The sequence below is a fragment of the Haliotis rufescens genome, unplaced genomic scaffold (genome assembly GCF_023055435.1).
Source record: "Haliotis rufescens isolate VD_foot unplaced genomic scaffold, xgHalRufe1.0.p SCAF_31, whole genome shotgun sequence".
In the NCBI taxonomy this organism is placed as follows: Eukaryota; Metazoa; Mollusca; class Gastropoda; order Lepetellida; family Haliotidae; genus Haliotis; species Haliotis rufescens.
The window spans coordinates 410,110-434,844 of record NW_025964013.1 but is presented as its reverse complement, the minus strand read 5'-3'; the positions used below and the strand labels follow the sequence as shown (position 1 = coordinate 434,844).

At 44.2% G+C, this 24,735-nt stretch overlaps 1 protein-coding gene across 1 annotated transcript in view; it reads left to right on the top strand.

The window, feature by feature from the left end:
* LOC124136805 (nociceptin receptor-like) overlaps positions 1-24,735 on the top strand; it is a 65,115-nt gene that overhangs the window by 9,464 nt on the left and 30,916 nt on the right. Inside the window, exon 2 of the mRNA XM_048380519.1 lies at positions 19,707-19,808. The gene's annotated coding sequence lies outside the window, so the exon portion shown is untranslated. The remainder of the gene's footprint in view (positions 1-19,706; positions 19,809-24,735) is intronic.

The window sequence follows — 24,735 nt, the reverse complement described above, 5'->3', positions numbered from 1 at the left end:
TGGTTGAGATTTGTACCCGAGTATTGTCCAGGTATATCGATTACATTTTGTGGATTTGTATGTTTATTTGTTGCTTAACGCCACAATCAGCAATAGTCCAGCTTTATGACGGCGGTCTGTAAATAATCGTGTCTTGACCAGACAATCCAGTGATTAACATTATAAGGATCGATCTACTCATTTGGGATACGATGACATGCATCAACCAGGTCAGCGAGCCTGACCACCCGATCCCGTTAATCGCCTCTTACGACAAACACAGTCGTCTTATACGGCAAGCATGGGTTGCTGAATACCTATTCTACCCCGGCTCAAATTCTGTTGAACAACCAATACCTCCAGTAAGGAGGTACAGTCAGACACCTTCACTTGTTTCTGGTTGTTGCTCGGGTAACAGAACATTTGTCTATATAATGATGGTTTAGACCAACATAATCGAATTTCTAAACTAAACTATTCCCAGATGGTCTATAAACGCATGAGTAAATCTGATCCCCGATGATCTGAAGCATGAGTTCGTTGAAGTATCGATACAGTGGAAGACGCCACGTGAAACCCTATAGGGGATAAAGGGTTAAATAAAGAAATGCTAATTAAACCAATCCACTCACTTTAAGCAGCCTAAGTTGTAAACTGACAATAAATATCATATGAAATCTGTTTCTCTCCAGTGCCCTAACGCCATGACAAGGTAATCGAGGTTGTTTGACGTGTTAAAAACATTGTTTGTGGAGGCAGCGATCACAACGAGCAAGGCAGATCTGTCGGAAAACCTAGATTTAATGTACTATTATACTTAACTTCAACGATCTGGACGATACTGTTAGACGCAAAACTATTCTGTTTTTTAAACAGAACAAACCTCTTCAACTGTACTCTTCTTGTTAATTTTCAGCTTGCAAACTGACCGCCTTTGTTTAGGAATAATATTGGCAGAACTTCCGGAAGGGGAGGTAACTTCTCCAACTATTAGTGTTTTATAACCATGTTTAACTCCCTTTTCAGAATCTGTTCCATTTCACAAATCTCTTCAACTCGTAAGATTTTTCTAAAGTAACTGTATATGATGATTCAGTTACAGACCGTGTACAGATATGTTGTCTCTACTGTAATGTAACTATTTGTATGCATTCGGGTTTGCTTGAAAATAATTAATGAGAATGCCCGTGTGACAGTGACAAACATTTTCTAAAATTCAAGAAATCAAAGTCTATTTTAATAATTAAAACAACCGTGAGTATTTCCTGTAGTGAAACGTCGGGCATGAGTTTTAGGGTCACGACGTTGTTAACCTCATGGCATATCTCGTTATCATAGTGAAGCACCGAGTGCACACGCAAATCTCCACGCGTCATGCCCTTGCAGGTTACACAAGCCTCTTTGTCCCATTAACAGACGCTCACGTACCTCCATCAATCCATTCCCAGATCAGCACCAACGCACTTGGTCACCCCTTCCATCCATTCACACCTCCAGCCAGGTAATAATTGATACACCTGTCCAGGCCCCGCGTCCGCCCAGGTATTGCTCTTACAATCCATTAATCTATCTCATTTTCCACACACCTGTCTTGAATTATCGACGATATCGGAAGCATTATTCAATAAATTGTTTGATAGGCATTACTTGGAAGTTGACGGATGACAAAGTAGATACAATTTGAGGATAGCAACTTCTTTATTTCCTGTAAAGGCGACATTGCGGTATTTATCCTTATACCGTTGTCAAGCAAGGCTGAAAAATGAACATGGAACAGAATATATAGTAGGTGGATGATTAACATTCTGTACCATGTTCATTATTCAGCCTTGCTTGTCAACGGTATAAGGATCTATACTGAAACGTCGCCTTTGCAGTAAATAAAGAAGTTTTTATCAATAAATTTTCCCAACCATGTCATTAGGGAAGAGAATTTATGGATGTCAACTTCTTTCTTATGAGGAACACAACATATAAAGCAGTTGACATCCATAAATTCTCTTCCTTATGTGTATCACTTCAAGATGCCCTTCAAAGACTTGATACCGTGTCATTATTCAATAATTCGCCTGTATGGCAAAGGGGCATCAACACTATGTGCTTGTCCATTGCCTTTGAATCAACAAAGAATTTCATTATTTTAGGACGTGCAACTAAAGGTCATGTATGAAAACGGATCATGCTGTGATTGTGGCAGTGGCGGTGAGCAGTCCGTCATCGCATTGCCATGCTGACGACGCTTCTTTTACAAATTCAGGCCTTTTCCAGTGACACCGCTAGGCTACAGGATGCATGACAAGATCAATTGATTGTGAATTACTTGGTGTTTTGGCAGGGCGCGGGGCATGTACCTTGGGGCAGAAATTGAGCGCGAGTGATTTCCATGAATGTGTAGTCCGGATTCTTGAACACCACCTCAAGTCTAGACTAATGCGGAAGAGATCCTATGACACGAGAAGCGATTTACATATCACCATTTTTTAGAATCTTCGGATAGTCTTAAAGGCAAATTACCCGCCAACAGTGTGTATTTCGTTAACTCATTCGTAGTGGAAACGTTCAGGTTCAAGTATAATTGTGACCTCTTTCATGCAGGTCCGTGAAACTGATGCCGGGGAAATCTCTCCTTAACGTTTATAGCTCGAAATTTGATTTGATTTTGTTCAGCTCTTCAGCCAATGGGATCCTTCAGACATCACTATTCCCAACCATGACCCCTATTCATTGTTATTTGGAAAACATGCACGAGGAGAAAGGGACTACAAGGCGGAAATTAAATTGGGACACTCTCTGATGTTTTCGTTATAAAAAAAATGTGAGATTTAAGGAAAAACTGTTTGCAGTTTTTAAGAATATGCATTAGTAATTTATCGTATAATATAAATTATACTTGTTATGGATTTAGTTGTGTGAGAACAGTCATGGTCAGTACAAGTGACATGGTCAGTACAAGTGACATGGTCAGAACAAACGCCTTGGTCAGTACAAGCGACACGGTCAGTACAAGTGACACGGTCAGTATACGTGACATGGTCAGTACAATTGACATGGTGAGTACAAGTGACATGGTCAGTACAAGTGACATGGTGAGTACAAGTGACATGGTCAATACAAGTGACATGGTCAGTACAAGCGACATGGTCAGTACAAGTGACATGGTGAGTACAAGTGACATGGTCAGTACAAGTGACATGGTGAGTACAAGTGACATGGTCAATACAAGTGACATGGTCAGTACAAGCGACATGGTCAGTACAAGTGACATGGTGAGTACAAGTGACATGGTCAATACAAGTGACATGCTCAGTACAAGCACCTTGGTCAGTACAAGTGACACGGTCAGAACAAGTGACATGGTCAGAACAAGCGCCTTTGTCAGTGCAAGTGACATGATCAGTACAAGTGACATGCTCAGTACAAGCGCCTTGGTCATTACAAGTGACACGGTCAGTACAAGCGCCATGTTCAGAACAAGCGCCTTGGTCAGTACAAGTGACACCGTCAGAACAAGCGACACTGTCAGTACAAGCGCCTTGGTCAGAACAAGCGCCTTGGTCAGTACAAGTGGCAGGGTCAGTACAAGCGCCTTGGTCAGAACAAACGCCCTGGTCAGTACAAGTGACACGGTCAGTACAAGCACCTTGGTCAGTACAAGTGACACGGTCAGTACAAGCGCCATGGTCAGAACAAGCGCCTTGGTCAGTACAAGTGACACGGTCAGTACAAGCGCCTTAGTCAGAACAAGCGCCTTGGTCAGTACAAGTGACATGGCCAGTACAAGCGCCATGGTCAGAACAAGCGCCTTGGTCAGTACAAGTGACACGGTCAGTACAAGCGCCTTAGTCAGAACAAGCGCCTTGGTCAGGAAAAGTGACACGGTCAGTACAAGTGACACGGTCAGTACAAGTGACACGATCAGTACAAGTGACACGGTCAGTATACGTGACACGGTCAGTATACGTGACATGGTCAGTACAAGTGACACGGTCAGTACAAGTGACACGGTCAGTACAAGTGACACGGTCAGTACAATTGACACGGTCAGTACAAGTGACACGGTCAGTACAAGTGACATGGTCAGTAGAAGCGCCAGAGTCAGTGCAAGTCAGTTTTTATTTGCTGGCACTGTGGTTCATTTTTTCACAGAGGAGTATGTGTTGTTGACAACATCTTGCGCACACATATTCAAGTTTAAGTGAAACTGTTGGGTATTGAAGTAAAAATAACAAAACATGCAAGATTTATTTAAAAACAAGATGGTGCCAAAAGTAGGTTATATCGTCTCTACGCTATACATGAAAAATAACAATTCGGTTTTAGAGTACGTAACACAAATTTAAAGCCAGATGTCGCATTACACTTGAACAACTTGACACTTTTATGGTGAAGTGATGGTAAAGCGGTTTTTATTGTGAATTGTTTCTCTTTTATGTGAAGTTTTCTACAACAGTTTCATGTTGTTTCGCCCTGCAATAATATTCAGTTCAAGTTTAATGGATCACATGCCGGGGACTTATGTGTTCGTGTCTTATTGGAGGTTTTAGTCCCAAGTTCCAACCAGGTAGGATATTATTTTGGCTTTTACATATGGATCTGTTTCTTGTGTCAACAAGAGTTGCACTCTCTTGAAACTTCTGTGAAACTATTTGATAAGTTTTTGATTGGCGTGATGTTTTGTTATTATTCTTTGAACTGTTTGATTGGCATAACGTTAGTTATCTGTTCTGTGGAGATATTGCAGTTGGTCTGGTGAACTGAATCTTGACGCAACAACACTTGAACGAATTGTGAGCCACTCAGTTGTATTTAGAACAGGACTAATGACCAGTAGAGATGCTGGTACACAACTGATTACATTGACAATATGTTTGAATCACACCTCATGGAAGCTAGACATCTCTATCGGCTAGGCATTGATGGATGTGGTAGTAGCAAATTAGCCTTCCTTCAACTGCTACAACATGTTTGCTATTGGTGGACAGCTGCATGGGCAACGTCGGATGAATTACTATGGCTGTCAGTATTGCCTAAACTAGAGACACACCATGCTGCATATACACATTTGGAGTGTGATGTTTCGTGTGAAATTGACAGCAGGTGTCTCCTTAGGTTTACATCCTCGGAACTTCACAAGATTACCACACTTCAATATGCTCTTTCGTTTATCCTTGGGAGATGATGTATACATGGAACAATACGTGTATCTGAGGTTCATTTATTTTTCCCTGCTGAGCTCTAAAATCAGCGTCGATGCACATATGATGACAGCGTGTGGCAGTGCTGTTAGCAGGTTTTTGAGGTTTGCTAGTTCTTGAGAAATATCATTTCAATGAGGATCATGTCAATGTCCTCAATGAGACTTTGGTTACTCTGACATTTACTTTGTCAAAGAAAGAAAGAATTCAATTTGAGGTTATTTGCTTTTATTCGATATATCAAAGTCTTCTCTGAATTTTGAAATACTTACAAAGACTGTATGTCTTTTTAATGTATTTATTTACTAATATTTATTTCAAGCCAACGCTTATATTATTGTTAAATTTGGCACCTATGATTTTCCATAACTGTAAGCCCCATCGACCTGAACAAGTTCAGTCCGGTTTTAAACGGACGTTCTGTTCCCCACGAGCGTATAAAGGTTATTTGGACTGCATTATCTCGATTCAAGACATCAGGTTGTCGGTTAATGAATAAAACAAAAACTCCACATAGATTTACTTATCGTGTATCATAATAGGTCACATGTCTCTAGAAAAAAACATTATTGTAAATAATTGTCGGCATGTAAATTGAAATTCATAAATGTAAACCTCAAGGTTTCATCTAGATGTGTGTAAAAGCTAAGGATTAACTACAATATATACAAAATGTAGCACATTCCTGAACATAGCTAAGCATTCTCAAAATCGTTTTTTTAATGTTTGCTTACTTCAAATTACAGTAATAACAAAATATTATGAACACACAATGCCATTTAGAAAGTGGTCAAATGTAACAAATGTTATATTTGGGATAACACTGTTTCTTAGTACAGATTCTCGTACTCTTTTGGGTTGAGTCCGATCGGGATTCGAACTCACACTCCTAGAGTGAGGCACCTTTTTGTCTGTACACAAAGTCAGCGATCTAACCCGCTCAGCCAAATAAAAGTCCGACAACTGGTAGTCTAGATAAGGTACTTTGTGTCACCAATAACTACATGTGCAGTGGTATAGCAATACCTCCCCAACAACTACACGTGCAGTGGTATAGCAATACCTCTCCAACAACTACACGTGCAGTGGTAAAGCAATACGTCACCAATAACTACATGTGCAGTGGTATAGCAATACCTCCCCAACAACTACACGTGCAGTGGTATAGCAATACCTCTCCAACAACTACACGTGCAGTGGTAAAGCAATACGTCACCAATAACTACATGTGCAGTGGTATAGCAATACGTCACCAATAACTACACATAGAGTGGTATAGCAATACCTCCCCAACAACTTCACATGCAGTGGTATAGCAACACGTCACCTACAGTACAACTACATGTGTAGCGGTATAGCAATACCTCCCCAACAACTACACGTGCAGCGGTACAGCAACACGTCACCTACAACTACATGTGCAGTGGTATAGCAATACCTCCCCAACAACTACGCGTGCAGTTGTACAGCAATACCTCACTAACAACTACACGTGCAGTGGTATAGCAATACCTCCCCAACAACTACACGTGCAGTGGTATAGCAATATCTCCCCAACAACTACACGTGCAGTGGTATAGCAATACCTCCCCAACAACTACACGTGCAGTGGTATAGCAATACCTCCCCAACAACTACACGTGCAGTGGTATAGCAATATCTCCCCAACAACTACACGTGCAGTGGTATATCAATATCTCCCCAACAACTACACGTGCAGTGGTATAGCAATACCTCCCCAACAACTACACGTGCAGTGGTATAGCAATACCTCCCCAACAACCACACGTGCAGTGGTATAGCAATACCTCCCCAACAACTACTAACAAAGATACTTCACTCTGCTCATTACCGTGTACTGTCAAATTGCAACCCCATGTTCCTTGAGACGTCACGTGCACGTTACGTTCTGTGGGGTACTCCGTGATATGATACATGTGATATCGCCTGTGCTACCCGTCTTGTATACATCACCATCCATCGCCTGCTTTACCCGTCTCGTATACATCACCGTCCATCGCCTGCATTACCCGTCTCGTATACATCACCATCCATCGCCTGCATTACCCGTCTCGTATACATCACCATCCATCGCCTGCATTACCCGTCTCGTGTACATCACTACCCATCGCCTGCGCTACCCGTCTCGTGTACATCACTACCCATCGCCTGCGCTACCCGTCTCGTGTACATCACCATCCATTGCCTGTGCTACCCGTCTCGTATACATCACCATCCATCGCCTGCGCTACCCGTCTCGTATACATCACCATCCATCGCCTGCGCTACCCGTCTCGTATACATCACCATCCATCGCCTGTGCTACCCGTCTCGTATACATCACCATCCATCGCCTGCGCTACCCGTCTCGTATACATCACCATCCATCGCCTGTGCTACCCGTCTCGTATACATCACCATCCATCGCCTGCGCTACCCGTCTCGTATACATCACCATCCATCGCCTGCGCTACCCGTCTCGTATACATCACCATCCATCGCCTGTGCTACCCGTCTCGTATACATCACCATCCATCGCCTGTGCTACCCGTCTCGTATACATCACCATCCATCGCCTGCATTACCCGTCTCCTATACATCACCATCCATCGCCTGCGCTACCCGTCTCGTGTACATCACCATCCATTGCCTGTGCTACCCGTCTCGTATACATCACCATCCATCGCCTGTATTACCCGTCTCGTATACATCACCATCCATCGCCTGCGCTACCCGTCTCGTATACATCACCATCCATCGCCTGTGCTACCCGTCTCGTATACATCACCATCCATCGCCTGCATTACCCGTCTCGTATACATCACCATCCATCGCCTGCATTACCCGTCTCGTATACATCACCATCCATCGCCTGCGCTACCCGTCTCGTATACATCACCATCCATCGCCTGCGCTACCCGTCTCGTATACATCACCATCCATCGCCTGTGCTACCCGTCTCGTATACATCACCATCCATCGCCTGTGCTACCCGTCTCGTATACATCACCATCCATCGCCTGCATTACCCGTCTCGTATACATCACCATCCATCGCCTGCATTACCCGTCTCGTATACATCACCATCCATCGCCTGTGCTACCCGTCTCGTACACATCACCATCCATCGCCTGCATTACCCGTCTCGTATACATCACCATCCATCGCCTGTGCTACCCGTCTCGTATACATCACCATCCATCGCCTGTGCTACCCGTCTCGTATACATCACCATCCATCGCCTGCACTACCCGTCTCGTATACATCACCATCCATCGCCTGTGCTACCCGTCTCGTATACATCACCATCCATCGCCTGTGCTACCCGTCTCGTATACATCACCATCCATCGCCTGCACTACCCGTCTCGTATACATCACCATCCATCGCCTGCGCTACCCGTCTCGTATACATCACCATCCATCGCCTGTGCTACCCGTATCGTTTACATCACTACCCATCGCCTGCGCTACCCGTCTCGTATACATCACTACCCATCGCCTGTGCTACCCGTCTCGTATACATCACCATCCATCGCCTGCACTACCCGTCTCGTATACATCACCATCCATCGCCTGCGCTACCCGTCTCGTATACATCACCATCCATCGCCTGTGCTACCCGTATCGTTTACATCACTACCCATCGCCTGCGCTACGTGTCTCGCATATATCATCATAAATCGCCTGCGTTACCCGTCTCGTACACATCACCCTCCAACGGTGGTGTACTCAGTGCGTCATAACAATGGCTTGAAAGTTTGTCACTTACATAGGGATCGCTGGACCTTATCGTTTCACGAGCCTTCGGGGTCTACGGCTAAATTGAAAATGTTGCCATGTAACACTCTAACACTGTTACACTCCGTTATCGGGGTTACAGGAGCTTTGTGCCTTTTAAATAGTATTGTGATATACATTATTAAATCATTTTGTTTAGCTTGTCTGCAGTAAAATCTGAAATGGAATGCGAGATGGCTCATTATTTCCAGTGTATGCTGGTTCTATTGATCGTGTGGAACCCATTGAACATTGAGGCACTCACACAATGCTAACATATATCATTGATGGATGCTGGATGTCAATAACACTTATCCCGATAAACAGGATACAATTACAACCATCCGGGGAAATGATTTACTAACGGTAAATCATTAAAATGACTGTTAAATTGTATGGATCAACTCAGAGGCTTCGTATGTGACGTAATATTGTCATATGTCGTGTCCACTTTTCCTTGTTGCCAGAACGCGGTACCTATCTGTACTGGGTGTCTGTTACATACATGTATATGTAGATTTGTCGTTTTCAGGCCATCGCAGTTTTGTCGCCAGTCGGATTTATCAATAGATTCATACACTTCCCGTTCACAAATATGTAGGAATTGATCCAACTTAGCGTCGATTAGTCATTAACAAGTGATGTAGGGACCACGTGAGATTCAACCCTTCAACTGTTAATTCAATTGACGTCTTATCCTCACTGTGTAAAATGCAGAAGCCTTCTGTTCTTACTTTGTGTGTGTAATACTTGGATAACCAACGACCTATGATGAATTACGGATTATCCTCCCCAAGTGAATAACAGTTATTTTACATTATCTATGACCTTATGGATATGGTATACGGCTGTGTAATTTCTTGTTAAACAACTTTTGTTGAATCAGATTCATACGAAGATCATTGCATTGTATTTGGACAATGAATTGTTGTCAGGGCAGAAGTTCTATTTAATATAAGCAGTTGCGAGGAAGTTATTATATTTAGATGCTCAAATTATCTTTAAACTTCCGGAATAGCATGGATGGATGTCAAGCGTTATCGAAACGTAGGGAATCGTATGTAATGTTCTTGTGACACCAGACTGGTATGGAACTGTGTTGAAAGTTAAGGAAGCTGGTTAGACCATCTGTCTCATCTCACATGACATCGCACATTTGATATCTCACATTTCATCTGCCATTATATCAAGACCAACTTTTGTATGAAGATCACTTATCACCCTTTTTCTTAAGCTTGATCACTGTTTCGGATAGGTGAATATTATTATCCCTGAACTTTTGCTATCACCACTGTTTCCATATATGATACTGACCACTGCTATCATATTATATATTGTCATAAAATATTGTACTACCGTTCTATTGTACACTGTCATCGCAATTGTTGTGCAGTCATTTGTATTAATTTGTAAACCGAGTTCATTTAATAATACAATTGTTGATTATATAACATTTGTTGGTTGTTCGTTGATTTCACACTAATTTCTGGGTTAATGTATTGTTAACGTAAAGGTTAAATGATCCTGTGTAATAATATTTCGATATTTGTACATATGCATTTTAGCAATTCCCAATGCTGTATAATTAAAGTTTCGTTGCATTCATTGAAATTCCTGTATTCTGATTAGCCTGAATTGGTCACGTGTTATGTAAAACATTAAGCCACGCCCACCGAAGGGGACTACTTGGTTACTACGGAATGTCGTAGTCCCAATATTACCGTCGAGGGAGTTCCCTTTCCGCTCACGTGTATAGCCATGCACATGTCATTAAGCGAAATGAAGCATTTATTATCAAAGCTACACTTTGAGACTGAAGGCCGAGAAGGAATGAACGGCAAACGTTCAAGTTCGCTCACCTTTTTTGGCCCGCTCGCCTGGATTCCACAAATTTCATGTCTTCGGGTTTCATTTTTAACTCGCATATTTCCAACAATGTCTTCCCGTTCACAGGGAACTAATGTTTGAATCTGCCTCAGAATCTGCAACAGCCGCCTTCTCCCGGACACATTCATTCCGGTTCGTTACATCGCAGTTCTCGCCTTGATTGACGGGTTCTATGAACTTTTTTTTATCCTAATCTCCGTTAACTGGATACTGACTTTCTGGGCAACAAATGCAACGTCATATTTTGTAAAAGACTGTTTTGGTGTTCCCGGAAGAGTGGATGAGTGGTTGAGTGAGTGAGTGAGTGAGTTGGGTTTAACAGTATTCCAGTTATATCACGGCGTGTCAGCTTAATGTGGGAGGAAAGCCCGAAGTGATGCAGGTCTCAGACGTTTACCTCTTCGGCGAAACCAACGAGTACGGGTATGGTGCTGACAAACCTAGAAACATAATCGTGGCGAACCGAGATTCGAACCCACAATCACAGGTTTCTGGCGTGCCTAAGGGACGCAACTCTGCACAGCGAATCGCGGTGCCTTAGACGACTGGGCCACCCGTGCCCCCTAGTTCGGATGAACAACCGATTCAAGCGATACCGCTTGGCTTCGTATCTTCGCCCAAATACTTCGCAATTAATTTTGTCCTGGTATAATGGCGATGGAAGGTTCATCTCCCAACTGCTGCAGACATCCTCGGAGCCCCGTGTTGCACGTTTGTTGTTCCGCACGCACACAGAATTTGGGAACAAAAACAATCGATGACTAACTTTAAGTTCCATTCATTTATTACACTGCTGTATACAAGATACGTCATATACTTTGATGTAACACAGATTGTACTTGTGTCCCGAGGTGGTCGATATGCCTTGATAAGCACGTCGACATGTTCTCACCTACACAGCTGCGACATGAACGTCTACCGAAGCCACGTCGTGAAGCGTGAACACCGCCCACGTAATAAATCTCCTCCAAACAGGGAGCATAGGTCATATGTCACGACTCATCATCTACAGTGACTAAATGGTGTGTAGTGCTATGACTCATCACATGTTCTACAACATGGCGTGTAGTGCTGACTCATCACCTATACTCATTACTCATTACCCATTCCGTCTTCCGGACACCCCTTCCTCCCGGACCCCCCTTCCTCCCGGTCACCCCTTCCACACACCCCTACTTCCGCACACCCTTCCTTCTACACACCCTTCTTTCCACACACCCCTCCTTCCACACACTCGTTTTTTCCACACATCCTTCCTTCCGCACGCCCCTACTTCCACACACCCTTCTTTCCGCACACCTTTCCTTCCACACACCCGTCTTTCCGCATACCCCTACTTCCACACACCCTTCTTTCTGCACACCCCTACTTCCACACACCCTTCCTTCCGTACACCCCTCCTTCCACACACCCTTCTTTCCACACACCCTTCTTTCCGCACACCCCTACTTCCACACACCCTTCTTTCCGCACACCCTTACTTCCACACACCCTTCTTTCCGCACACCCCTCTTTCCACGAACCCTTCTTTCCGCGCAACCCTACTTCCACACACCCTTCCTTCCGTACACCCCTCCTTCCACACACACTTCTTTCCATACACCCCTCCTTCCAAACACCCTTCTTTCCACACACCCTTCCTTCCGCACACCCCTACTTTCACACACCCTTCTTTCCGCACACCCCTACTTCCACACACCCTTCCTTCCACACACCCCTCCTTCCACACACCCGTCTTTCCTCACACCCTTCCTTCCGTCACCCTACTTCCACACACCCTTCCTTCCACACACCCCTCCTTCCACACACCCGTCTTTCCTCACACCCTTCCTTCCGTCACCCTACTTCCATACACCCTTCCTTCCACACACCCTTCTTTCCGCACACCCTTCTTTCCACACGCCCTTCTTTCCGCACACCCCTACTTCCACACAGCCTTCCTTCCACACATCCCTCCTTCCACACACCCTTCCTTCCGCACACCCTTCTTTCCACACACCCTTCCTTCCGTACACCCCTCCTTCCACAAACCCTTCTTTCCACACACCCTTCTTTCCGCACACCCCTACTTCCACACACCCTTCTTTCCGCACATCCCTCTTTCCACACACCCTTCTTTCCGCACACCCCTACTTCCACACACCCTTCCTTCCACACACCCCTCCTTCCACACACCCGTCTTTCCTCACACCCTTCCTTCCGTCACCCTACTTCCACACACCCTTCCTTCCACACACCCCTCCTTCCACACACCCGTCTTTCCTCACACCCTTCCTTCCGTCACCCTACTTCCATACACCCTTCCTTCCACACACCCTTCCTTCCACACACCCCTCCTTCCACACACCCTTCCTTCCGCACACCCTTCTTTCCACACACCCTTCCTTCCGTACACCCCTCCTTCCACAAACCCTTCTTTCCACACACCCTTCTTTCCGCACACCCCTACTTCCACACACCCTTCTTTCCTCACACCCTTCCTTCCGTCACCCTACTTCCACACACCCTTCCTTCCACACACCCCTCCTTCCACAAACCCGTCTTTCCTCACACCCTTCCTTCCGTCACCCTACTTCCATACACCCTTCCTTCCACACACCCTTCTTTCCGCACACCCTTCTTTCCACACGCCCTTCTTTCCGCACACCCCTACTTCCACACAGCCTTCCTTCCACACACCCCTCCTTCCACACACCCTTCTTTCCGCACACCTTTCCTTCCACACACCCGTCTTTCCGCATACCCCTACTTCCACACACCCTTCTTTCTGCACACCCCTACTTCCACACACCCTTCCTTCCGTACACCCCTCCTTCCACACACCCTTCTTTCCACACACCCTTCTTTCCGCACACCCCTACTTCCACACACCCTTCTTTCCGCACACCCTTACTTCCACACACCCTTCTTTCCGCACACCCCTCTTTCCACGAACCCTTCTTTCCGCGCAACCCTACTTCCACACACCCTTCCTTCCGTACACCCCTCCTTCCACACACACTTCTTTCCGCACACCCCTCCTTCCATACACCCTTCCTTCCACACACCCTTCCTTCCACACACCCTGCTTTCCGCACACCTTTCCTTCCACACACCCTTCCTTCCGCACACCCTTACTTCCGCACACCCTTACTTCGATACACCCTTCCTTCCAAACACCCCTACTTCCACACACCCTGCTTTCCGCACACCTTTCCTTCCACACACCCTCTTTCCGCACACCCCTCCTTCCATACACCCTTCCTTCCACACACCCTTCCTTCCGCACACCCCTACCTCCACACACCCTGCTTTCCGCACACCTTTCCTTCCACACACCCTTCCTTCCGCACACCCTCTTTCCGTACACCCCTCCTTCCATACACCCTTCCTTCCACACACCCTTCCTTCCACACACCCCTACTTCCACACACCCTGCTTTCCGCACACCTTTCCTTCCACACACCCGTCTTTCCGCACACCCTTCCTTCCACACTGCTACCAGTTGAGTCCTACCCGAGACCAGTGATACCACATGCTACAGACGAGCATTGTAGGTTGGAATGAGGGAGATAAGACACGGAAATGTAGCCAGCTACAGATGTAAGGTTCATGAGCGAGTAAACATTTCGGACACGAGTCATTAATATATTACAGTTATTTTACCGAAATTTACGGTAAATTGTTAACCGTAGCTTGCGGACCGATGTTTTTAATATAAGGGGATGGATTTTATCGAAAAACATATATTGTTCCCGAAAATTTCTGAAAAATAAAATTACGTAATTATGCTTCAGACCGCTAAAAAATAAGAAAGTGACTGCCACAAAAAATTACATTGTTGTTAATGCTTAATTTCTTTTAAAAAATCCAGGCTCATAGTTCAAATAAAAAACAGATCTGGTTTTGTAGTTGGAGCTGAAAATTATCTAATCTCGACACAAAATCCAAGCAGGGGCAAAACTGAAATACAATAAACTACGTTTATACCGAACACGCTTATAACGAACTGACAGATATTCTGAAATGTGTTTTGATCCCGTCCATTTGCTGTATATTTGCTGTATATATGCTTATAACGAACTACGGTTATAACGAACTAAAATTTGTGGTCCCTTTGAGTTCGTTATAACTGTAGTTTACTGTATTGATCAACGCGGCGTTAAACAAAACACACACTGACGCGCGTAAGGCTGGATAGGCAAATGGACGTAAAGAGTGATACTGACATAAAGGGAATTGATAATACTAGATTTCAAGTTTCAAAAGACAACCTCAACGAATACGATCACAACCAATTGCTGTGAACTGTTTAACTTCTACAGATTAATCTGTGTGCATCCAGTGGGAGTGGTGTTACATCGCACTCTGCACTATTAACATCCTTCAATGAACATCGGTGTCTATCGACCGCCAGATGGCTCCGGTGGACTGAGATTACATTCTGATAACACACCGCAACCACGGTCTTGTCATCGCTCTGAAACAGGTGCTACTGTGCGTTTAATACACTGGATGTGATCAAATGTCACCTGGGCATAATGTCTCAGCCTTAGTTTGGGAATATGAGCCTCATCGGCAGCTGTGCGTCTCCGACTGCATTCAACAGGAAGCCTTCCTAGATTCTGCCGTACATAGAGTCACGGGTGCGGCTCTAAGAATATCCATCTAATATAGCAAGCGTTGGTTTGTAAGGTCATACGAAGCACAATACCACTCAACTCCACTTTTCAATTTTCCCTCACAATCCCAGTATTACTGAGTCCTAGATCTCACAGCAGGAGCTCTATTCACATTCTCCGTTGTGCAACCCGGGTGATATTTCTCTCTGCAGGAGGGGCATTCACAACATTGATCAGATCAGCCGACTGTGATCGATCTGATTCTCTGATCAATCACACAGAACCAATATCCGATTGGAAGACGAACGTAACACAAATGTTTTATAACAACTAAACACGAAGCCAACAAACCGCCATCATCTCTTTCAGCGTTGCTGCCTAATCTGAACAATGTGTTTAACATGGTAATTGATGCATTGTCGGGGTGTATGAAACCTTATACAACTAGCGTCATTTTCAATATTCCCTGAGTGACAGGCGTGAAATGTTATACAACAAGGGATCATATCAAACTTGGACTAGTCGCGTTTGATGCCAGTCAAGTTTATGGAAAGTACTATCATTATGTAAAGTGGTTACGTTTTTTGTATGTTCCTAAGTATGACATAAGAATAGGTCGCAATTAGATCATGATGAGTGTATTCTGCACGTTAATCACAACCGAAATATTCTCATCAATGTCTGCGAATGACGAGGCTGCATCAACAGGCCGTAGGCTGAATGTAATCAAAGTTAGATGGAAAAAGCTGTTTCGTTCAATTGCAATTAATTATCCTTTTTCAGAACATATAGGCATTGTATAATGGAGCAATTAATTACTTCGGTAAACTAATACTTGTAGTCAAGGGAACGATTTATATACAGGAAACTTTACTTTTTGCCATTGTTCACCCTATTCAAACGTCACACAGACCACTCAGTCTGTACGTCATGTTAAGTCACAATGAAGTAAAAAAAAAGCAGGATTGAAAGGCAGGTGATGACTTGCATAATTAATATTTAGAATTGAACTGCCCTCGGGCGATACCAGGCGAACACAGGTTCACATTGGTTTAAGTTTACTGATGACGTCCCCCACGTTGATCAATTGGGAGGTTGTGTTTGGTATTGATACAAGCTGGTCACATGGGTCTGCTTCCAACCCTCACCCGCATCGCCGTCCACGTACCACCAGCCCCGCCCTCACTGTACAGCGCCAAATGTCAGTAGGCTGCTGTCTTTACTGGAAGTAAGCGTGTGTGCTTCACTGATTGGACCATAAGTTGGTGTACGGAGCATTATTGGTAATCTTCCCACGACTTTGATGATTCACTTTGAATTGACGGGCATCAACATATTGAGTGCATTTAGAATTCTGACACTGCTTTTAACATAGTATTTTACTACGTGAGAACGAAAAACTTGAGTTTTATGTATTCTATGAAATTGTGTGAATTTGAATATGTTTGAATATGTGTGTGTATCTGTTGTATTGTGTGTATTTTTGTATGAATTGTTTGTATGTGAATGTATTTATGAACCTTTCCTTTGTGGCAGAACTTCGGTCAGTATACATACAATCTGATCCAGGATTCATTCTGGGTTCTATCACGCTAAACGACTTAACCAGTTATGATGCAGGTGACTTCGTATTGATGTATAATTTCAACAGTGTCGATCAAATATCGATACTCATTCTTATCTTGACCTTTTTCACTTGTATCACGACTCCGGGTGTGAGTGTTATCCTTGTGTATTGCAGACGTTATCCTTGTGTATTGTAGGCGTTATCCTTGTGTATTGCAGGCGTTATCCGTGTGTATTGCAGGCGTTATCCTTGTGTATTGCAGGCGTTATCCGTGTGTACTGCAGGCGTTATCCGTGTGTATTGCAGGCGTTATCCTTGTGTATTGCAGGCGTTATCCTTGTGTATTGCAGGCGTTATCCTTGTGTATTGCAGGCGTTATCCTTGTGTATTGCAGGCGTTATCCTTGTGTATTGCAGGCGTTATCCGTATGTATTGCAGGGCTGTTAGCGTTATCCTTGTGTATTGCAGGCGTTATCCTTGTGTATTGCAGGCGTTATCCGTGTGTACTGCAGGCGTTATCCGTGTGTACTGCAGGCGTTATCCGTGTGTATTGCAGTTCTGTGAGCATTATCCTTGTGTAGTGCAGGCGTTATCCTTGTGTATTGCAGGTGCTATTCTTGTATCTTGTAGGCGTTATCCTTGTGCATTTCAGGGCTGTGAGCGTTATCCTTGTGTATTTCAGGCGTTATCCTTGTGTATTGCAGGCGTTATCCTTGTGTATTGCAGGCGTTATCCTTGTGTATTGCAGGCGTTATCCTTGTGCATTTCAGGGCTGTGAGCGTTATCCTTGTGTATTTCAGGCGTTATCCTTGTGTATTGCAGGCGTTATCCTTGTGTATTGCAGGCGTTATCCGTGTGTATTGCAGGCGTTATCCTTGTGTATTGTAGGCGTTATCCTTGTGTACTGCAGGCGTTATCCGTGTGTATTGTAGGCGTTATCCTTGTGTATTGTAGGCGTTATCCTTGTGTATTGCAGGCGTTATCCTTGTGTATTGTAGGCGTTATCCGTGTGTATTGCAGGCGTTATCCTTGTGTATTGTAGGCGTTATCCTTGTGTACTGCAGGCGTTATCCGTGTGTATTGTAGGCGTTATCCTTGTGTATTGTAGGCGTTATCCTTGTGTACTGCAGGCGTTATCCTTGTGTATTGCAGGCGTTATCCTTGTGTATTGCAGGCGTTATCCGTGTGTATTGCAGGCGTTATCCTTGTGTATTGCAGGCGTTATCCTTGTGTATTGCAGGCGTTATCCTTGTGTATTGCAGGCGTTATCCTTGTGTATTGTAGGCGTTATCCTTGTGTACTGCAGGCGTTATCCGTGTGTACTGTAGGCGTTATCCTTGTGTATTGCAGGCGTTATCCTTGTGTATTGCAGGCGTTATCCTTGTGTATTGCAGGCGTTATCCTTGTGTATTGCAGGCGTTATCCTTGTGTACTGCAGGCGTTATCCGTGTGTATTGTAGGCGTTATCCTTGTGTATTGTAGGCGTTATCCTTGTGTACTGCAGGCGTTATCCTTGTGTATTGCAGGCGTTATCCTTGTGTATTGCAGGCGTTATCCGTGTGTATTGCAGGCGTTATCCTTGTGTATTGCAGGCGTTATCCTTGTGTATTGCAGGCGTTATCCTTGTGTATTGCAGGCGTTATCCTTGTGTATTGTAGGCGTTATCCTTGTGTACTGCAGGCGTTATCCGTGTGTACTGTAGGCGTTATCCTTGTGTATTGCAGGCGTTATCCTTGTGTATTGCAGGCGTTATCCTTGTGTATTGCAGGCGTTATCCTTGTGTATTGCAGGCGTTATCCTTGTGTATTGCAGGCGTTATCCTTGTGTATTGCAGGCGTTATCCTTGTGTATTGCAGGCGTTATCCGTGTGTATTGCAGGCGTTATCCTTGTGTATTGCAGGCGTTATCCTTGTGTATTGCAGGCGTTATCCTTGTGTATTGCAGGCGTTATCCTTGTGTATTGCAGGCGTTATCCTTGTGTATTGCAGGCGTTATCCTTGTGTATTGAGGCGTTATCCTTGTGCATTTCAGGGCTGTGAGCGTTATCCTTGTGTATTGCAGGCGTTATCCTTGTGTACTGCAGGCGTTATCCGTGTGTATTGTAGGCGTTATCCTTGTGTATTGCAGGCGTTATCCGTGTGTATTGCAGGCGTTATCCGTGTGTATTGTAGGCGTTATCCTTGTGTATTGCAGGCGTTATCCGTGTGTATTGCAGGCGTTATCCTTGTGTATTGCAGGCGTTATCCGTGTGTATTGCAGGCGTTATCCTTGTGTATTGCAGGCGTTATCCGTGTGTATTGCAGGCGTTATCCTTGTGTATTGTAGGCTTTATCCTTGTGTATTTCAGGCGTTATCCTTGTGTATTGCAGGCGTTATCCTTGTGTATTGCAGGCGTTATCCTTGTGTATTGCAGGCGTTATCCTTGTGTTTTTCAGGCGTTATCCTTGTGTATTGCAGGCGTTATCCTTGTGTATTGCAGGCGTTATCCTTGTGTATTGCAGGCGTTATCCTTGTGTTTTTCAGGCGTTATCCGTGTGTATTGCAGGCGTTATCCTTGTGTATTGTAGGCGTTATCCTTGTGTATTTCAGACGTTATCCTTGTGTATTGCAGGCGTTATCCTTGTGTATTGCAGGCGTTATCCTTGTGTATTGCAGGCGTTATCCTTGTGTATTGAGGCGTTATCCTTGTGTTTTTCAGGCGATGACATGCAGCATGTTGTGCTGAACCCACCACTCGGAACGGAGGTACACCTGGAGGCTGGAGCAAGGTCAAGGACAGCTGAAACGTTACTCTCGTGAGGTTTGTAGAACATGAAATGCTTGATGTCTTACATATGACGCTGGACAGAAGCTACTGACGTCACATGACGTGCCTCACATGACGTTCACTGTGTATCAGGAAAAGGCTGCTTGTTTCAATACCCCTTAGCTACATATCGAACAGGAGATATAACAATATTCTTTCTTTGAACTAAAGCGTATCAAAAGGAAAATCTATTTTCACTTCATGGACGCTAGTATTGAATGAGTGCAAAAGAGACGAGTAGTGTCAGATAAATTTTGCCTTAAGGATTCTGTTTGTGATATGCTGGTACCCGTTTGAGAAATGTTCACAGTTCTGCTCTCGGGTACTGATTTGATAAAGGTAAGAGAACATTTCATCCATTTACAGGCGAAAGCTTTCAGTTCCAACAAACCTATTCAGGCCACACATGTACATAATGGAGGCCTGATGTAACGTTTTTGACCAGCCAAGAGTTTAGAGACATTGCTCACATTGCAGCTGCACATGCGAGTCGTACATTCAAGCGGCAAAACCATTTCCATAATAATGAGATATTGCTACTTCCCGCAGGGTTCATTGTACGATTGCGACAGACAGGGGGGTGACAGGTGTTCGCAATAGGTGTTCCAACTTTACTGAGGCCTAGAATATCGGGCCTAGTTTATCACTGGTTCAGCGGGGTAACTCAGTGGCAGGGGTTCTTCACACTGTCGTGTGGTGTGTATAGAATGTACAGTATATGATGTGAAGTGTTTATCAGTGTACAGTTTGTTAATTCAACCCAATCACTGAGGGGTGTCATCTGATTCCCTTGTTCTGATTAGTTTTAAACATCCACATTCCATCCTGATGCTGACAGTGACGCGCGAGATGGAACGTGCGGGGAATCAGCGTGAAGATGTAAAACTAATTCCCTCCAAGATGCGCAACACGATCCCCTTGAGGAGTTGACATGATGTTCCCCAGTCAGACGTGGTACTCCGTCAGTTTATACTGTAAGCATACCCGTGTGCACATCCGTAACTCCAGTGCTATGTCCAGAAGTAAATGATCGGACACCAATGTATTCATTTAGCTGACGTCGTTCATGTTACTGTGGAGGTGGTAGCGGTGGTTTATGTATTTGAAGCATGGCTCCGAACGATTTATTTTTCACATACATGTACATTATCATCAGTCGATGTCCTTAAATGGCAATCGTGAGAAGATTCCTTTCTAAGGTCGAACATGGCGGGAGAATGTCACGTACTGGGAGCATTGATCTGGATGAGGTGTTTCTTCAACAAACACCAAAGGGAGAAGCAGTGACATTTCCTGGACAAACATCTTCCATCTATTTTCTCACCTAAGTCATATTGAAGGGGAGCTTAAACTCGCGACGTAAAATCAATTCATCTCTTTATATAAATGATGTAAATCTCCTAGTGCGTTTCAAAGGTAATTTTTGTGAGTATTTATCAGATTACCCAAACACTTGTTTTTGCAAACAATACCTGAACTGGCATAAAGTACGAATTCCGTGTCTAGATGCAGTAATGAGATAATTTCCTTCGATTCAACTCTACAATTCATTTAACTATCTGCCAATGCTTAACATGGCAAACTATGTTTACTGTTTGACAAAAACATCACTTAGTCATTAAGGTTGACTTTATCGGGGAGTTTATACACACACGACTGTCTGGGGAAACTGTCGTAAAGAAACAAACCTTTATCTGTCAGCTTGTGAACTTGAGTATGTACCGCGGCAGGGTTTGGCGAGACGTTCATTCACAATCCATTCAACCCCGCCATCCTTTGCTGATTCAGATTCAGGGGTTTCAAACTTTTAGGTGGAACCTTTCGGAGTGCCTCTTCATTGCAGAGTTGTGTCCGCGTTCACAGTGCACAAGAGTTCGGGAATCGATCTGCGTGTAACAAGTGCATGCAACTAGACATACTCAAGCATATCATGTGATGTTTATACTTTATCAATAGGTTTAAACCCTGAGGAGGATGGCGAGCAAGACCTGGAACGCACCAGGGCCTGATATGATAGCCTATAATCGATGTAGGTTCTATGGGGGCATCTAGCTCCTATCACCACAAATTAATTGCCGCATTCAACCTAGTCTACCAGTCTATTTCCGGGATCTCTCAATTACACACACTGTTAAAAGTAGGATCATGTTTCTATAAGATCTCGGCTGCGTTTTAGTTGAGATAGAAGTAGATTCTGTCTGCACATGCCCATTGCTAAATGCTTACAAATAAAACATCGTCCTAACTGCTACAACATCGTCCTCACAGCTACTAAATCGTCATAACTACTACAACATCGTGATCACTGCTACATCATCATGTTCACTGCTAAAACATCGTCCTCACGGCAACAACATCATGTTCACTGCTACAACATCGTCTTCACTGCTAAAACATCGTCCTCACGGCAACAACATCATGCTCACTGCTACAACATCGTGCTCACTGCTACAACATTGTGCTAAATGCTACAACATCGTGCTCACTGCTACAACATCGTCCTCACTGCTACAACATCGTCTTCACTGCTACAACATCGTGCTCACTGCTACAACATCGTACGAAATGTTATAACATCGTGCTCACTGCTACAACAGCGTGCTAAATGCTACAACATTGTGCTCACTGCTACAACATCGTGCTAAATGCTACAACATCGTGCTCACTGTTACAAATTCGTCCTAACTGCTACAACATCGTGCTCACTAATACAACATCGTGCTAAATGCTACAACATCGTCTTCACTGCTACAACATCGTGCTCACTGCTACAACATCGTGCTAAATGTTACAACATCGTGCTCACTGCTACAACATCGTGCGCACGGCAACAACATCATCCTCACTGCTACAACATCATGTTCACTGTTAAAACATCGTGCGCACGGCAACAACATCATCCTCACTGCTACAACATCATGTTCACTGTTAAAACATCGTCCTCACGGCAACAACATCGTCCTCATGGCAACAACATCGTACTCACTGCTACAACATCGTGCTAAATGCTACAACATCTTCCTAGCTGCTACAACATCGTCGTCACTGATACAACATCGTCTTCACTATGACAACATCATGCTAAATGCTACAACATCGTCCTAACTCCTACAACATCGGTTTCACTGCTACAACATCGTCTTAACTCCTACAGCATTGTCCTCACTGCTACAACATCGTCTCAACGGTTGCATCATCATGCTCACTACTACAACATCGTGCTCGTGCGACGATGGAGGCCCAGTACACACAGCGAATTGTCACAATTTGTGTCTCTCAATTAGATAAGTTGTTATTTCTGAATATGGGTAACTGTCGTAGTTTGGTGGTATATATTATACTTAAGCGATTTGATGATTTTATTATTTTTTTTTTGTTGTTTAACATCGCACTCAGTTGTATTCCAGTTATAATACGGCGGTCTGTAAATAATCGAGTCTGGACCAGACAATCCAGTGATTGACACCATGATCATCGATCCACGCAATTTGGATACGATGACATGCATCAAACCAAGTGAGCAAGCCTGACCACCCGATCTCGTTATTCACCTCTTACGACAAACATAGTCCGCTGTTACGGCAAACATAGGTTGCTGAAGACCTATTCTATCTCGGATGTTCACGGGGCGACTTGAGGAACTGAAATGGAGAGTAGGGTGTAGGATCTGTGTCCTGTTTAGTCATTATCACACACTACTGTCGTCAGTGTAACATGACACACATGTTATTGTATGGAAATAGAAGCAGAATCATCTTCACTTGGAAACTCATCTCATATTGGTTGACAGAGACGGGCCTCAGTAAATACCACAGTTTGTCAAGGGCAATGAACAGGCAATAAGAGACTTTGGGCACGGAAACACTATGTACAAAGAACTAGTAATGAAAGACGTTGGGTATAGAAACACGTGAACTAGGAACGGGCCATGAGAGACTAGATACAAACCTGAGGGAAGAGTAACGATATAGTCACACATTGACCATCTGTATTTAACACATACCTCCATGTCTAAATGATGAGATCTGATTAGTTCACATGATCTTGATAAATCACTACGTATCGGAGGGACATAAATGTATCAGCAGGAGAATAAATCCCTTATACCCCGCAACGAACAAGACAGGCTGGATGTGGATTTCTGAGATATAGAATAAATCCCTTATACCCCGCTTCGAAGCAAAAAGGCCTACGCTTTTTCCGAGACAATGAAAGTCACCTAGGGGCGTCCCACGTGGCCGGTTTCTTTGATAAGCCGACAGGTAATCCGCGTGTTGTGATAAGCATGTGCTTCTTTGATATACCGACTATAGTCTATAGGAAATATTTATAGATATACTGAGTCAAATTAAAAACTTCACATTTTTAAAAGTAATCCCATATATGATATACCACGGACAGATGTATCAGAGAAGGTAATTTTTAATCATTAATGTCCAAAGAAGGATTTTAATTAACGGTGGTAACCATAATTTGTTCCAAGCACCTACGGTATTCCGTAATAACATAAACAGTTTAAATCATAAGTCCCAAGCACGAGAATGTGATAGCACTAAGGTTCAGTAGCGTGTATGGCCACCATGTGCGTTGACAACTGCCACAAAACGCCTCCGCATGGACCTTGTGATTCTTGTGAACACATGATTGGGAAGACGACGCCATTGTTGCAAAATTATCTTGCAACTTCTGTGGTTGGTTCTGGAGAGTTCTGGAGAGTTCTGCCAAGAGCATCCCAGACGTGTTCGATGGGGTTGAGGTCAGGAGACCTTGACGGCCAGTCCATGACGTTGACTCCCGCATTCTGAAGGAAATTCCTCGTCAAAATTGCTGCATGGGGTCTGGCATTGTCGTGTTGGAAGATCAAACCGGGTCCATGTCCAAGTTCTGGTGCCAGTACCTGGTCGCGTTAAGCAGCAGCGTT